We start from the raw sequence: 14420 nt of genomic DNA, 5'->3' as shown, positions 1-14420 counted from the left end.
CAGTCAGTCAGCCAGGAAGTGGACCAACAAATATCAGGAGATTGAAATCTCTCAAATCAAGCAAAAGATTCCTGCCGGAAAAATGAGATAGAAAGCGTACTTACTGTTATGATAAATCTAACAGACCATCAACAAAGTCATGAACAGATAAGGGCAGAGACAAGGGAGTCAGTCAGTCAGGAAGTGGACCAACAAATATCAGGAGATTGAAATCTTTCAAATCAAGCAAAAGATTCCTGCCGGAAAAATGAGATAGATCAGATTATATTGTTGACAAATGGTGCAACTCTTACACAAACAAATTTAATTCAAACAACCCCAACGGTTTTGAGGGTTTATTTTCTCCCAAGTTAGACTTAAGGTAACGGAAATTAGCACGCCACCCCCTCCCTGAAGAGCGACCGGATTAATAGGTATTAAAGTTATTGGACTGAACTTTTGATGCAGATGTCTCAGGTTTCTACCAAGTCTCAGTATAGGCCTCGGCCTCGGCCTCGGAAAATCGTAGTTGATCTTTATCTTCATTCCTTAGCCCCCTCCCACCCCATTGAGGGGTTACGTCAATTAAGGCGTGTTGTCGGTCAGCACTTGACCGAATCGTATAGTAAACAGCGATCAAAACATTGACCATTGCTAATCCTTCCTGTAGCTGCGAAGGTTTAGAGCCATCGATATTCCTTATATTCGATAGTAGTTTATTCTCTTGCAGTATGTAATTCCGTTAGCTGCAAAGAACCATTATTTGTAACAGTTGGATCTCGTTCGGATGAGTCAGTGTCGATAGTTCTTGATTGGCAACACTTATCTTCAGGCTCTATTACTTTATGATCAACCATTGTTAACTTCGTTGAAAGGATACCGCAATATCTCTTTTTTTTCTTATCTAGCCATACAGTGGCCTGTAAGAGCTCAAACTAGCATGCCGCACTCTGTGCGGCTGAATTTGAGTAGTTCCGAGGTTTTTTTTTGTTTATCACTGGCCATGTCTGGTGAGAGATACGACACTGCGGTGCGTTTTGCCAATGGGTTTTGGCTAGTTTGTTAAAATAGTTTTTTATATTTAGCTTGCCAGTTGCCATAGGCATGCCGACATTCTCCTTTCCTGGGAGGAGAGGCATTATGGTGCCCTGCCTGGCTAACTCGTCCGCTATGCAGTTGCCTACGATATCCCGGTGACCCGGAACCCAAATTAGGCTGAGAGTAAACTGACTAGCCACCTCGTGGAGAGATCTGCGATAGTCTGCTATTGTAAGGGAGTTCGTGCTTGTCGAGTAGATCGAATTAATAGCCGCTTGGCTGTCACTATATATATTTAGGAGTCCTCTTTGGAGGCTTATGTTCCCTAAACAGTTTAGTGTTGCTTTTATAGCGTGGACCTCTGCTTGGAAGACGCTATCTAATTGTTCGGAGAATACACCTCCGGCAGATTGCGTCCGTCGTGCCCGGTCGGCCCAGATTCCATTCCTCTCTATCTGTAATCAGGGCCTCAAAGGGTGTGTGACTGTATTCAACAGAATGGCCATAGATTTGGGCATTCCACTGCCCGATGTCCCTCAGAGGCACTCCATTTAGTAGCATTGGTTTAACTACCGCTGAGTATATCCAGTTGACTATTCTGGGGGGCATGCCCCATCCTAGCCACGATCTAGCCATTTCCGTCTGTCCGTCTGTCTGTCTGTCCGGATGAACGCTTAGATCTCAAAAACTATGGGATCTAGGCTAATGAGATTTAGCATGCAGATTCCTGAGCTTCTTACGCAGCGCAAGTTTGTTTCGGCAGAGTGCCACGCCCACTAAAACGCCCACGCTAACGCCCACAAATTGTCCCAAACTGTGGCTCCTACAGTTTTGATGCTAGAATAAAATAAAAAATAAAATGAAATGTATTGCTCTCATCAATTCCTATCAATTGACATAAACAAAAGTTTTCCACGCCCACTTTAACGCCCACAAACCGCGAAATTCTGTGACAAACACAATTTTCATGCTAGATAAAAAATGTTAACTGAAATGTATTGGTCCCGTCAATACCTAATGATTGACCCAAAAATAAATTTGCCATGCCCACTCTAACGCCCATAACGCTTAGATCTGTCTACCCCCGATAGGTGGCGCATTTTAATCTCGGTTTGCTGCTTGCATATCTATATTTTCCTTTGGTCCCCTTAGCTGGGTAACGGCTGTCTGATAGTCGAGGTACTCGACTATAGCGTTCTTCCTTGTGTTTTTTTTAGTTTAGGGGTCATAAGATCACAAAGTGTTTGTTGATATTTATACCCGTTACTCGTAGAGTAAAAGGGTATACTAGATTCGTCGGAAAGTATGTAACAGGCAGAAGGAAGCGTTTCCGACCCCATAAAGTATATATATTCTTGATCAGGATCACTAGCCGAGTCGATCTAGCCATGTCCGTCTGTCCGTCTGTCCGTCTGTCCGTCTGTCCGTCTGTCCGTCTGTCTGTCCGGATGAACGCTGAGATCTCGGAAACTATGAGAGCTAGGCTATTGAGATTTGGCGTACAGATTCCTGAGCTTCTTACGCAGCGCAAGTTTGTTTCAGTAGACTGCCACGCCCACTCTAACGCCCACAAACCGCCCAAAACTGTAACTCCTACAGTTTTGATGCTAGATAGAAAATTTTAACTGAAATGTATTGTTCTCAACAATACCTATCGATTGACCTAAAAAAAAGTTTGCCACGCCCACTAAAACGCCCACAAACCGCGAAAACCTGTGACGCCCACAATTTGCATGCTAGATAAGAAATTTTAACTGAAATGTATTGGTGTCGGAAATACCTATCGATTGATCCAAAAATTTTCCACGCCCACTCTAACGCCCATAACGCTTAAATCTGTCTACCGCCGGTAGGTGGCGCATTTTAATCTCGCTTTGCTGCTTGCATATCTCCATTTCCCTTTGAGTAACGGGTATCTGATAGTCGAGGTACTCGACTATAGCGTTCTTCCTTGTTTTTATTAAAGATGATGGCGACATCGTCTACGTATGCCACTACCTTACGGCCTCCTCCCTCCAGAATCCGCAGTAGTTTATTTACTGCGTTATTCCACAGGAGGGGTTGTAGTACACTTCCTTGCGGGGTGCCTCTGTAGTCTAGTCTGGGCTGAGGTCCATAGTGTGGCTGTGTGCATTCTGCTTACCTTTCTGTGAGAGATTCTATTATAGCAATTGTAGGTTCCCTCTATTTCTAGGAAGGCGACCAGTGTGTATTCTTTGATTCGGTTGACTTACCTTTTGTATAAGCGTGTTGTGCCTCTGATATGTGTGTCGGGTCGATAGTGGCCCTTATGTGTGGGCTTATCATTCTTTCAAAGCTCTTTAGCAGGAATGATGTTAGGTTTATTGGCCTAGAATCATTTGCTGTGGTGTGGGTGGCCTTCCCTGCCTTGGGAATGAAAGCTACCTTCGTTTCTTGCCATGCTGTTGTTAGTTCTCCTACCGCCAGGATGGAGTGGCACTTCTTTCTGGAGGATGATCTGTTTGTTGGCTCCCTGGAAAGTGAGAGTCTAGGAGCAGGTCCAAGGAATCTCTACTGGAGTCTGACATGATCCATTTACCTTCTGAAGATAGCCCAAAGGCGCGGCTATCTTAGAGAGTATTTTCCTGAGCCGTGCGGCATCAGTCTTTCTTTCTATATCAGAGCAGAAGGTTTGCCGTGCACTTCGTTTCGCTCTTCTAATGGCCTTTTTTTGAGAGGCTAGTTCATGCTTGTAGTTCTGCCAGTTATTGTCCTCATTTCCCGCCTTTACTCTGTTAAACAGGCATTTGCAGGTGGTTCTGTAGGGTTTCCCTGTAGGGCATGCAACTATCAAGGCAGTATTGCATTCTTCTGTGAATTTATCTACTTTTCTATCCTGTACCTATCGGTAATGCTTCCTGTCGGTTCACTGGGGAGGATATTCGTACCTGTGCCAGTCTGCTCGTCTGGGGTTAGCGAAACTGTCGGGCAAGGGCGAGTCAAGGGACAATATTGTTTCTATGAATCTATGGTCTAAAAAAGTGTGCTCGTTAGGGACTGCACAGTTTTCGACAGCGCCTACGAGTGAGTCTGATACCAATGTTAGATGTATGATCGTTTGGCAAGTTATGAATGTAGGGTCAATGCCCTTATTGTAATTCGAATTTAGAATAATATCAAATAGAGACTCACTTTTGTCGTTATTGATTGGACAACGCAAATGGGTGTGATGGGCGTTGGCGTCACAGCCTGTTACCAAACCTTTCCTGAGCTTTTCGCATTCCTCTGCGCGTCCCCTGACCAGCGCATCTGGGGGGTTTTTCTTTTCAAAGGCCAAGTAGGCCGATAGTACCCTTATAGTGCCACTTTGCAGCTCCAGGCTTACTGCGGTGTTATCTCCGTTGCTGTAATTGCAAAGCAGAAATATACTAAGATGACTTTTGGCTAATATGCAGGTTCAAATTTTACCTTTCTTTGGGGTCAAACATAAGCTTGTATTCCTTTGTGCCTAGTCCAGCAAACCTTACCTCCTACTACCCAAGGTTCCTGTACTAGGACTAGGTCGACTCCGACTTCGGCCAGGCGAAGCAAACGCGCAGCAGACGATGCTTTACTGTGCTGCAGGTTTATTTGAAGAAGTCTTATTGACATCTACAGCTGCAACCTCCACCACAGTGACGTCGGCTTCCTCTGTGTCGCTGAGATCCACGTCCTCGATAGCCGGTCCGAGCACTCGCATCTCTCTGCCTGGCCGAAGGCGGAGCCGACCTAGTCCTAGTACAGGAACCTTGAATAGTAGGAAGTAAGGTTTGCCAGGCGAAGCAAACGGGCAGAAGACGCTGCTTTACTGTGCTGCATGTTTATTTAAAGAAGTCTTATAGACATCTACAGCTGCAACCTCCACCACAGTGACGTCGGCCTCCTCTGTGTCGCTGAGGTCCACGTCCTCGATAGCCGGTCCGAGCACTCGCATCTCTCTGCTCAGCGACGAATCGGTAGAGTAGCCGTCCTCCGGCCCATCAGGTGCCTCCAACTCCTCAGCAAGCACCTGCTTGGCTGGGTTGCCGGCAGAGCTTCTAGCGGCGTTGGAGTCGACCTTGTAAATCTTTATGTGGATTACACTAAGCCCCAAGCTCAGCACTCCTCGAGCAGTCTAGACTGGAACAACGGACTCCTTGTTTAGGACCAACACCGCCTGATTGACATCCCATTCATGCTCCTCCACCTAGACGACTTTCCAGTCCTTCTTGGAGAGGTGCCGGTTGCATTCTTGCAACAAGTAGAGGATATCCTCCGTCGCCTTGATTGCTGCTGGGAGCCAAATCCGACATCACACCAGTCTAGTGCGACAATGTTCGCCCCTTCGCAGATCTCACCGAGCTTGCTCGTAGCCTTTTTGTATAGGTCAGCCGACCGCTGACCATCGCAGGGCACCACCTTGACGCTGCCCTGGTACCAGCCCATGTCCATGCAGTCCGTCTATCTGCGTAAGTAAATTTATTTGCGCCAGCGGGTGGCCCGAGCGCCTTGGCTGTGCCTACCGCTGTTTTGGGCGCAGAATCGCCCGTGACGGAGACATTCGCGGCTGGCTTTCTGCCACCCGACATCCCCAGTTTGGGATGCGGCCCTTTCAGGACCGTGCTGGTGCGGGTGTTGGAACAAGTGTTCGGCATTTCCGTGGGTTTTTTAAGAGTTCCCGTCTCTGTTTTCTGTTGTAAGTTTGTTTTTTGTCCATAGTTGGTCCCGCGAATTGTGGAGTAGGGGAAAAGTCCGCCCGGGCAGAGATCCGCGATGCTGGGTAAGGCGTTAGTTAGAACAGGCGGTCGCCATGTCCCCGAGCCCACCGTTTGAGACTGGGCTAGTTTTTGATCCGGGCTCCCAGCCAGGCTGACTCTTGGCACGGTGGGTATTACACCGTAGTTCGGCCTGGAGTGAGATGTTGTTTTGGGAGAAGAGATGGGTAGGTGTTGTGTTGGGTATTGGTTTCTATAAAGCAACGATTTAGATGCTGCTGATCGATGTTTGACTTCCCCCACCAGCACAGTTGACCTCGGGAGAGGTAGTCCGCTATCCGCAACCTGCGACCCGCTCGGTTGCCCCAGCTAGGCGACTTTGGAACCATCTCACAAGTTCCTCAGCCGAGATATAATCTATAGTTCTGCACCTCTGCCTTCGCCCCTAATTTGGGGGGTTGAATAATAAAACAAGGAAGAACGCTATAGTCGAGTACTTCGACTATCAGATACCCGTTACTCAAAGGGAAATGGAGATATGCAAGCAGCAAAGCGAGATTAAAATGCGCCACCTACCGGCGGTAGACAGATTTAAGCGTTATGGGCGTTGGAGTGGGCGTGGCAAATTTATTTTTGGATCAATCAATTATCTAGCATGCAAATTGTGGGCGTCACAGGTTTTCGCGGTTTGTGGGCGTTTAAGTGGGCGTGGCAAACTTTTTTTGGGTCAATCGATAGGTATTGATAAGAACAATACATTTCAGTTAAAATTTTCTATCTAGCATCAAAACTGTAGGAGTTACAGTTTTGGGCGGTTTGTGGGCGTTAGAGTGGGCGTGGCAGTCTACTGAAACAAACTTGCGCTGCGTAAGAATTTCAATAGCCTAGCTCTCATAGTTTCCGAGATCTCAGCGTTCATCCGGACAGACAGACGGACAGACGGACATGGCTAGATCGACTCGGCTAGTGATCCTGATCAAGAATATATATACTTTATGGGGTCGGAAACGCTTCCTTCTGCCTGTTACATACTTTCCGACGAATCTAGTATACCCTTTTACTCTACGAGTAACGGGTATAATAATCTTTCCAGATAGTTGAAGAAATAGATGTTGAATTCGACAAATGAAAAAGTTTAAGAACCAGTTTACATATGGTTAAAGCACAAAACTTTAGCACTCACAGGGGGTATATCTAACCCAGGAGAATAGGTTACCGTTGTAGTTGCTAAATCACTCAGGAGAGAACTTTCAGTAATTACTGGGAAAATATAACTTGATCTATTTAACTGATTAGGATAGCTAAAGTTTGACCGAAGAAGAAGCAGAACTATAAGTATTTTGAAAAAACTCAGCAAATATATCTGGAACATCAGAATCCATAAATGCCTCAATTGAATTTAACCAAACCGATGAAGCTAAAGCGGACGACTTTCGCTTAGCATTAACAAGTTAAAAATTTGCCTGGGATCCTTGGAAAACTCAAATTTACATCGTCTTAAATACATGGAATAGCAATGACTGTTAAGAACATTAAAATCTGATCGAGCCATCACATGTCGTGATAAATTTGTTTGCTTAACCTTCATTTTCTTAAATGGGTCTTTGTTTTAAGGTTTCTAAGTCTTTAAAGAGCATTGGTAAACCAAGGAGGCCTGCTTAGCTAAGGGATGTCTATCAGGCATAAATTTGTCCAATTATATTGGGAAATCATGTAGTTCAGTTTATTAAATTAAATTGTTCATTCCAATGTTGGATGATATCGGTCTTCTTGGACAACAAGTGCGTCAATTCAAGATACCATGAGTTCAGACGGATCTAAAACAAATACAAGATCTAATTGTCCATTTAGTGAATTACTTATAGCGTACAGAGTACTTGCTGTTATGATAAATCTAACAGACAATCAAAAAAGTCATGAACAGATGAAGGCAGAGACAAGGGAGTCAGTCAGTCAGTCAGGAAGTGGACCAACAAATATCAGGAGAGGAGGAGATTGAAATCTTTCAAATCAAGCAAAAGATTCCTGCCGGTATTGGTTATTAGACTGAACTTTTGATGCAGATGTCTCAGGTTTCACCCAAGTCTCAGTATAAGCCGGAAAATCGTAATTGATCTTTATCTTCATTCCTCCGCCCCCTAACCCATTGAGGGGTTACGTCAATTAAGGCGTGATGTCGGTCAGCACTTGATCGAATCGTATAGTAAACAGCGACCAAAACATTGACCATGGCTAATCCTTCCTGTAGCTGCGAAGGTTTAGAGCCATCGATATTCCTTATATTCGATAGTAGTTTATTCTCTTGCAGTAAGTAATTCCGTTAGCTGCAAAGAACCATTATTTGTAACAGTTGGATCTCGTTCGGATGAGTCAGTGTCGATAGTTCTTGATTGGCATCGCTTATCTTCAGGCTCTATTATTTAATGATCAACCAATTTTAACTTCGTTAAAAGGATCTTTTCTTCATCGATATATCTCATTCAATTAAATTTGTTGCCATCTACCTTGTTTTCATCTTTCGTTGGCTCACAAGCTGCGTTCGGTCCTGTAAGATCGTCTATGCCTTCTTCCAAAATAGGTGGCATTTCCATATCACGACGATTGTTTTATGAGAAAACCTGTGAATACACAGCCAAGATGTCTTGATCACAGCCAAGATCTTTTACAGTGCGACATGTTTGTAGTTGACCTGTTGGTCCCTGTAACGATACATTAGCGGTTGCGAGCAGAACATATTCCTACGCCGGGCACTGCATTGCTTATCAGTCTTGTATGGCTTAACAAGTGGTCAGTGATCCACAGCCTTGTGAGTTGTAGACAAGCACCTAGTTGATTAATAGCTTGGCCCGACATTTTGGGACATTTTTCCTGAAAACGGCTATACGCTCTTAGGTGGTGGACTAAATGATTGCGGTGGAGCGTTGTTGTAGGTAGGTGCATCTGCTGAATTTTCCAGTGCAGATAGAGTCTGTTGATCAAATTTTCTTTTGATAATAAATCACAGGGTTGGATGATATCTAGGTTTTTGAGGGTGCTTTAAGTCCTTCGCACTGTATCAGACGATTTTTTCTATTACAGCTAAGTCTAATCTTGGTACCTGGCTTTTAGTCGTTAGCGGGTGTCGTGGTATCCACCTTTGAAAGGCTGTCTGCTAAAATGTTCCTTGCCCCACCATGGAGTGCAGAATATGCAGCTTTTGGATGGCTGTGTATGGATTACAAATTCCGCAAATAATTCGTGAAACCGGGTCGACATAGATTTAGGGTCTTTAGAGCGTCGTTTTCTCGATATTCTTCTTAAAATGTCTGAAATCCACATACATCTTCTTCGGCGACGGCCTCTGCCCCAGCGTATTATAGAGATCATCATGGGGCCGTCTCAATAGTTTCCATTGGACCTCCAGGTAGGGCCCCCCAGTACCCCAGTAGTGCTGGGGTAATAGCTGGCTCATTCGACTCCAGAATTAGAGATCATTATAATTATGATTTCGTCCCGCAACAGTAAATATTTATTTACCTACATGTAATTTTTCTGCTGTAGCGTGCCGAATACATAAATTTAATATAGTTTATTTATTTTGTCGAAAGTAATATCATTTTTCGTCGCAATTGTTGATATCAGACATTTTTGTTAAGAGCGCTTTCGCCACTACTTTTTACCTCGTTAAGAGGTGTTTATGTTTGATATCAGAAGTTTTTTTTGCACAAGAGTTTAAGTACCTCATGACTAGGAGTCGTCCCCATATGGCTTGGCTATTGAAAAACCAAACACACACTTTCATGTTCCACTTCGGCTTAACTTTATTCTAATAAGGTATGGGTTGTTTACACTCACATTTTAATAAGAATAAAACATATAATATGAATATTAAACTTTTTATTAACAAGTTTTATCTCTTCAATTACCTATTTTAATAGCACAAGTTTGGAATCTAAAGGGTTGTACAGTATCAGATTCGAAGAGAAATCTGTCGTTTCTTACATTTCCCGGTGAACTAGCGGGTTTTTCCAAAGTGGTAGAACAAATAGATCAAGTTTCCTATTTCGATTATCTTCATGCAAGTAAAGGACTTTAAAACCATAACAGATTTTCCGTTTGAAAAAATCTAATAAGAATATTGTTCATTAAATTGTTATACCCGTTACTCGTAGAGTAAAAGGGTATACTAGATTCGTCGGAAAGTATGTAACAGGCAGAAGGAAGCGTTTCCGACCCCATAAAGTATATATATTCTTGATCAGGATCACTAGCCGAGTCGATCTAGCCATGTCCGTCTGTCCGTCTGTCCGTCTGTCCGGATGAACGCTAAGATCTCGGAAACTATGGGAGCTAGGCTATTGAGATTTGGCGTACAGATTCCTGAGCTTCTTACGCAGCGCAAGTTTGTTTCAGTAGAGTGCCACGCCCACTCTAACGCCCACAAACCGCCCAAAACTGTGGCTCCTACAGTTTTGATGCTAGAATAAAAATTTTAACTGAAATGTAATGTTCTCATCAATACCTATCGATTGACCCAAAAAAAAGTTTGCCACGCCACATTAACGCCCACAAACCGCGAAAACCTGTGACGCCCACAATTTTCATGCTAGATAAAAAATTTTAACTGAAATGTATTGGTCTCGTCGATACCTATCGATTGATCCAAAAAAAAATTGCCACGCCCACTCTAACGCCCATAACGCTTAAATCTGTATACCGCCGGTAGGTGGCGCATTTTAATCTCGCTTTGCTGCTTGCATATCTCCATATAGCTGAGTAACGGGTATCTGATATAGCGTTCTATAGCGTTCTTCCTTGTTTTTTTCTTGTTTATTCCAAAAGGTATGAAATATTACGTTTACGTACCTGAAACCAGTTGCACTTTTTACCGTTTAATATCTTCCAAACGGTAATTTTTAGGGTAAAAAGTGTTATACATCAAAAGTTGAGGAATCTCAAGGGCTACAAGATATAAAATTTAAAAAGAAATCGTTCGACTCAATTTTGAGAAAATAGTCAAGAAGTGGTTTTAAAAAATAACTTTTTATCGTAACTCTAAATCTATTATATTTATACAATTTTACTATATAAAGAGTATTTAGCAAATTAAATTATCTTTTCAGAGATATATAGCACGTTTCTGTAGCATTAGTAGTTTAGCTACTATAAGCATTTTAAATCTGGCTTTTATTTATGATTTTCCGCTAAACTAGCGGGTTTTTCCAAAAGTCGTAGAACAAACGTTTTCTATTTCAAGCTACCTCATACACCCATAGGGTTTCCAAAACCTTAAAACTAAGATGGGATGCATACAAACCCACAAACAAAGGGACAAACATTTTCATTTTGGGAAGAAGAAGAAAATCTTGTTTTTTGATTGATTGTGGAAACGTCTCGCACATATAAGGACAATAAAGGTGTTGTGCGCCATAGAATTATTAATGTTCTCCAACCGCAAAAATGGACGGAAATCTTCTCGAAGAAGATTTACGACCAGTTTAGAATGACGCATGGCTACCACTTTAAAAATAGCTATATAAATTCAGAGAACAATTCGGGACAATTCCAAGGTATAAACCCACCACTCATATTCTACACCAGAAATCTATGTCAACAAATACTATATTGGCTGTTAATATATTATTTTCAATATTATTGCAGGTCATTGCAAATGTGGCAGCAAATTGAATGCGGAAATTTTGAAAGATGGAGAGATCTTTAAAATGATGTGCACAGCCAACAAAGGTAAAAAGGAGTGCGGCAAACGACAGCTTCGAGGCCAAACTAGAAATGTTTTAGCTGACCATCTGGAGAAGGAGTCGACCCTATATTACAGGACCAAAACAGCTTCTGAGCTTATGGGTTCGGATGATGATGTGGAGCCACCTCACCTGTATTCTGCTTCGGTGTGCAGAAATGCCAAGTACGAGGCAGGGAATAAGCGATATAGGAAGGCAGATCCGTTGGACGCCATCTCTGACCTAAAAAGAAGCCAAATGGGTCAAAATGTAATTCGCGAGATAGGGAAAAACCCAGTTAAAGTCCTTTTTTGGTCACCACATCAGGTTCGCGTTTTTAACAAACTAAGAAAACAGAGTTCCCTGTGCATTGACGCCTCTGGTGGCAGGTATATGGAATATGTTCACATAGATGGACTAAAGTCTCAACATATATTCCTACACATTGCTGTACTTCACTCTCCGTTCGGTCAGCTGGTGGTAGCATCTATGCTCACGGAGAAACAAGATATGGTGACCATTACAGCATGGCTATTAAGATGGCTCCAAACAGGAGCTCAGAATCCAAAAGAAGTGTTATTTTAGAGAAGTTATTACTTATATGAGCAACATATTTATATTAATTTTGATTTATTGCAGGTGTGCGATTCTTCAAGGGCCTTGTTGTCGGCCTGTTGCTTGGCATTCAATGCATGACAGCCAATATGCCTAGAGCATACATACGCATCGACGTCGCTCACTATATGTAAAATTGGGCCAATTTTTTTAAGAACGAAAAAAAACTGGTAAAACGTTTTTATCTATTTGGAATTGGGCAGCTCATATTTGCAACTAGTCCCGAAGATGCGCGGACTATTATTAGGGCATTGCTAATAGTTTCACTGTGTAAACGAGGCGGAGATGGAGCTACTTGTTTGAAAGAATCGGTCCAATTAATAGAAAGTCGAGCAAAGGAAGACAGTCAGCTAAATACTATTGTCGACTCAGCTGAAGAAACAAGAACTGTCGACGACCCTGGTAAACTATATTAGTTTAGAAATTACTATACACATTTAAACTACGAACATGTTCTTTATATATCTCGGCAGATCCGACTGAAAACGTTTTCGATGCTGAGTATCTGCAGAACACAACAAGCTACCTCGCACAATGGGCTTCGTGCATAAAAAGGGAAGTGGATGAAATTGTAGAAAAGGAGGAAGGCGACGATCTTAATCCTCGTGAGTGCGACCATTTTTCAAAACGGCTCCTAAAACAGATCAGGACGATTCCACTTTGGTCTAGTATAGCTAGGAACAAATTTGTATATGGCAGGATCCCAGCTAGTAGCGGACCAGTCGAAATCGAGTTTAACTCAATAAAAAACAAAGTGGTACGATCCAAATGCCGCATGGACACAGCTGTGGAGAAGCTAATAACATATTTCAACGGAAGTGCTAAGTTGATTGATTGCTCTGCAAAAAATGAACAAAATTTGAGCATTGAAGATCGGGAGTGTTCCGAGGTAGAGAACCAAAAGCAAACTAGAGAACCACTTTTGGATATCAGCAATGTATCCGATTTAGCTGTGGCTGGAACTTCAGGAACTTGCTTTCTTTGTGAAAATATGGTCGAGGATGGTCGAATTCTTGATGACGATGGAAAAAAGATCCACGTTTGCAAAGACTGTTTCGACTGTTCCCATAATTCACCCAGAGTGGCATTGAATGGGGTAGAAAACTGGAGAGGATTGGGGCGACCAACTATAAAAAAACGCAACCTTTACCTTAATAAGGAGAACTGCGACTTAAATGATATTTTTTCGCCAAAGTGTACCCCTTGTCGATTTTGAAAAATGGCAACGATTTCTCCTTAGGCCTAGTAAATGTAGAAGGGTCAACATTTTCTTTCCACAAAACTTGTGCATTTGACAGTCTGTTTCAGATACTCTTGGCTGGAGTTTCAGACTCTAGTCTTTTAAACCAGTATGTTGCAACGAAAAGAAAAGACAATGATTTATTTGAAACAGTTCTTAATGTGTCTGAATTCAAAATTGACGCTCAGACTTATAAAAATCGAGCACAAATCATGATCGGCTTTCTTAAAAAACAGCCACAAAATTCCATTGAAAGTGTGGATTGCAGCTGCAACGTAGTAAGCCTGGCTAATTTTATATTTAAAGCTACTCCATCATTTAAAGAAATTTCCATTTGTCCTTCTGGATGTAAGCCACAAATAACCGAGTTACCTACAATTACACTAACCGCACGGGAGCTGATCGAAGGCCTTGGAAATTCTATACAGCAGCATGTGGCTCTAGAAGGATCTAGATGTCCCCAAGATGGATGCGCCAACATACGCATTAACAGAATTCATGATATAGGTAAATGCAAAATAATTTTCAGTTTTAAATACTCAACTGGTTTCAAATACATTTTAATATTTCCAGGTGATTTGGTGCTAATTGGATTAGACATTGACCATCCTTTGGTATTTTCGGCAATACCTGAAAAATTCCAAAATCCCAAGGACGGAGAAAATGATTGCCTTATCGGATTTATTGATTTCGTTGGTCCTCCAGTGACAACCATGATGAATAATACAGTTTCGCACTACAAAGCCTTTTGCCGAAGGCGCACTACGTGGACGGTCTATGACGACATGTTAAATTGGCCAAAGTGAAACCAGAATTGTTAATATATTCTAAGATGTAAAAAAAATTATCAAAACAATATATACATACAACAAACAATTGGGGGTAGCCACCCGAATAACTTTTTATTCGTTATGAACATATATTGTATTTTTTAAAAGTTTTTAATAGTTTATTGGTCAAAAGATGAATATTTGTGTATATATGTTGATTTACGCAAATTTTACGCAAATAAAATTTTTTGCTGCGAGGCAAATGTTTGAGAAAGGCGATGAAGAACGTGAAAAACAAACTAACAAAACAAAAAATCAGAAATACTAACAATAATTGTCCCTTTATTAAAAATCGGAATAATTTGAT

General features: G+C 42.2%; 1 long non-coding RNA gene across 1 annotated transcript; it reads left to right on the top strand.

The window, feature by feature from the left end:
- Window positions 1-11913: 11913 nt before the first annotated feature.
- LOC139353909 (uncharacterized) lies at window positions 11914-14077 on the top strand. Its single transcript, XR_011605017.1, has 3 exons — window positions 11914-12445; window positions 12517-13790; window positions 13857-14077. It is a non-coding gene; the product is annotated as an uncharacterized lncRNA (long non-coding RNA).
- The last annotated feature ends 343 nt before the right edge of the window (window positions 14078-14420 follow it).

This window comes from Drosophila suzukii (genome assembly GCF_043229965.1).
Source record: "Drosophila suzukii chromosome Y unlocalized genomic scaffold, CBGP_Dsuzu_IsoJpt1.0 scf_Y1, whole genome shotgun sequence".
In the NCBI taxonomy this organism is placed as follows: Eukaryota; Metazoa; Arthropoda; class Insecta; order Diptera; family Drosophilidae; genus Drosophila; species Drosophila suzukii.
Note: the sequence above shows the minus strand (reverse complement) of the source record. Positions and strands in the feature narration are given on the sequence as shown.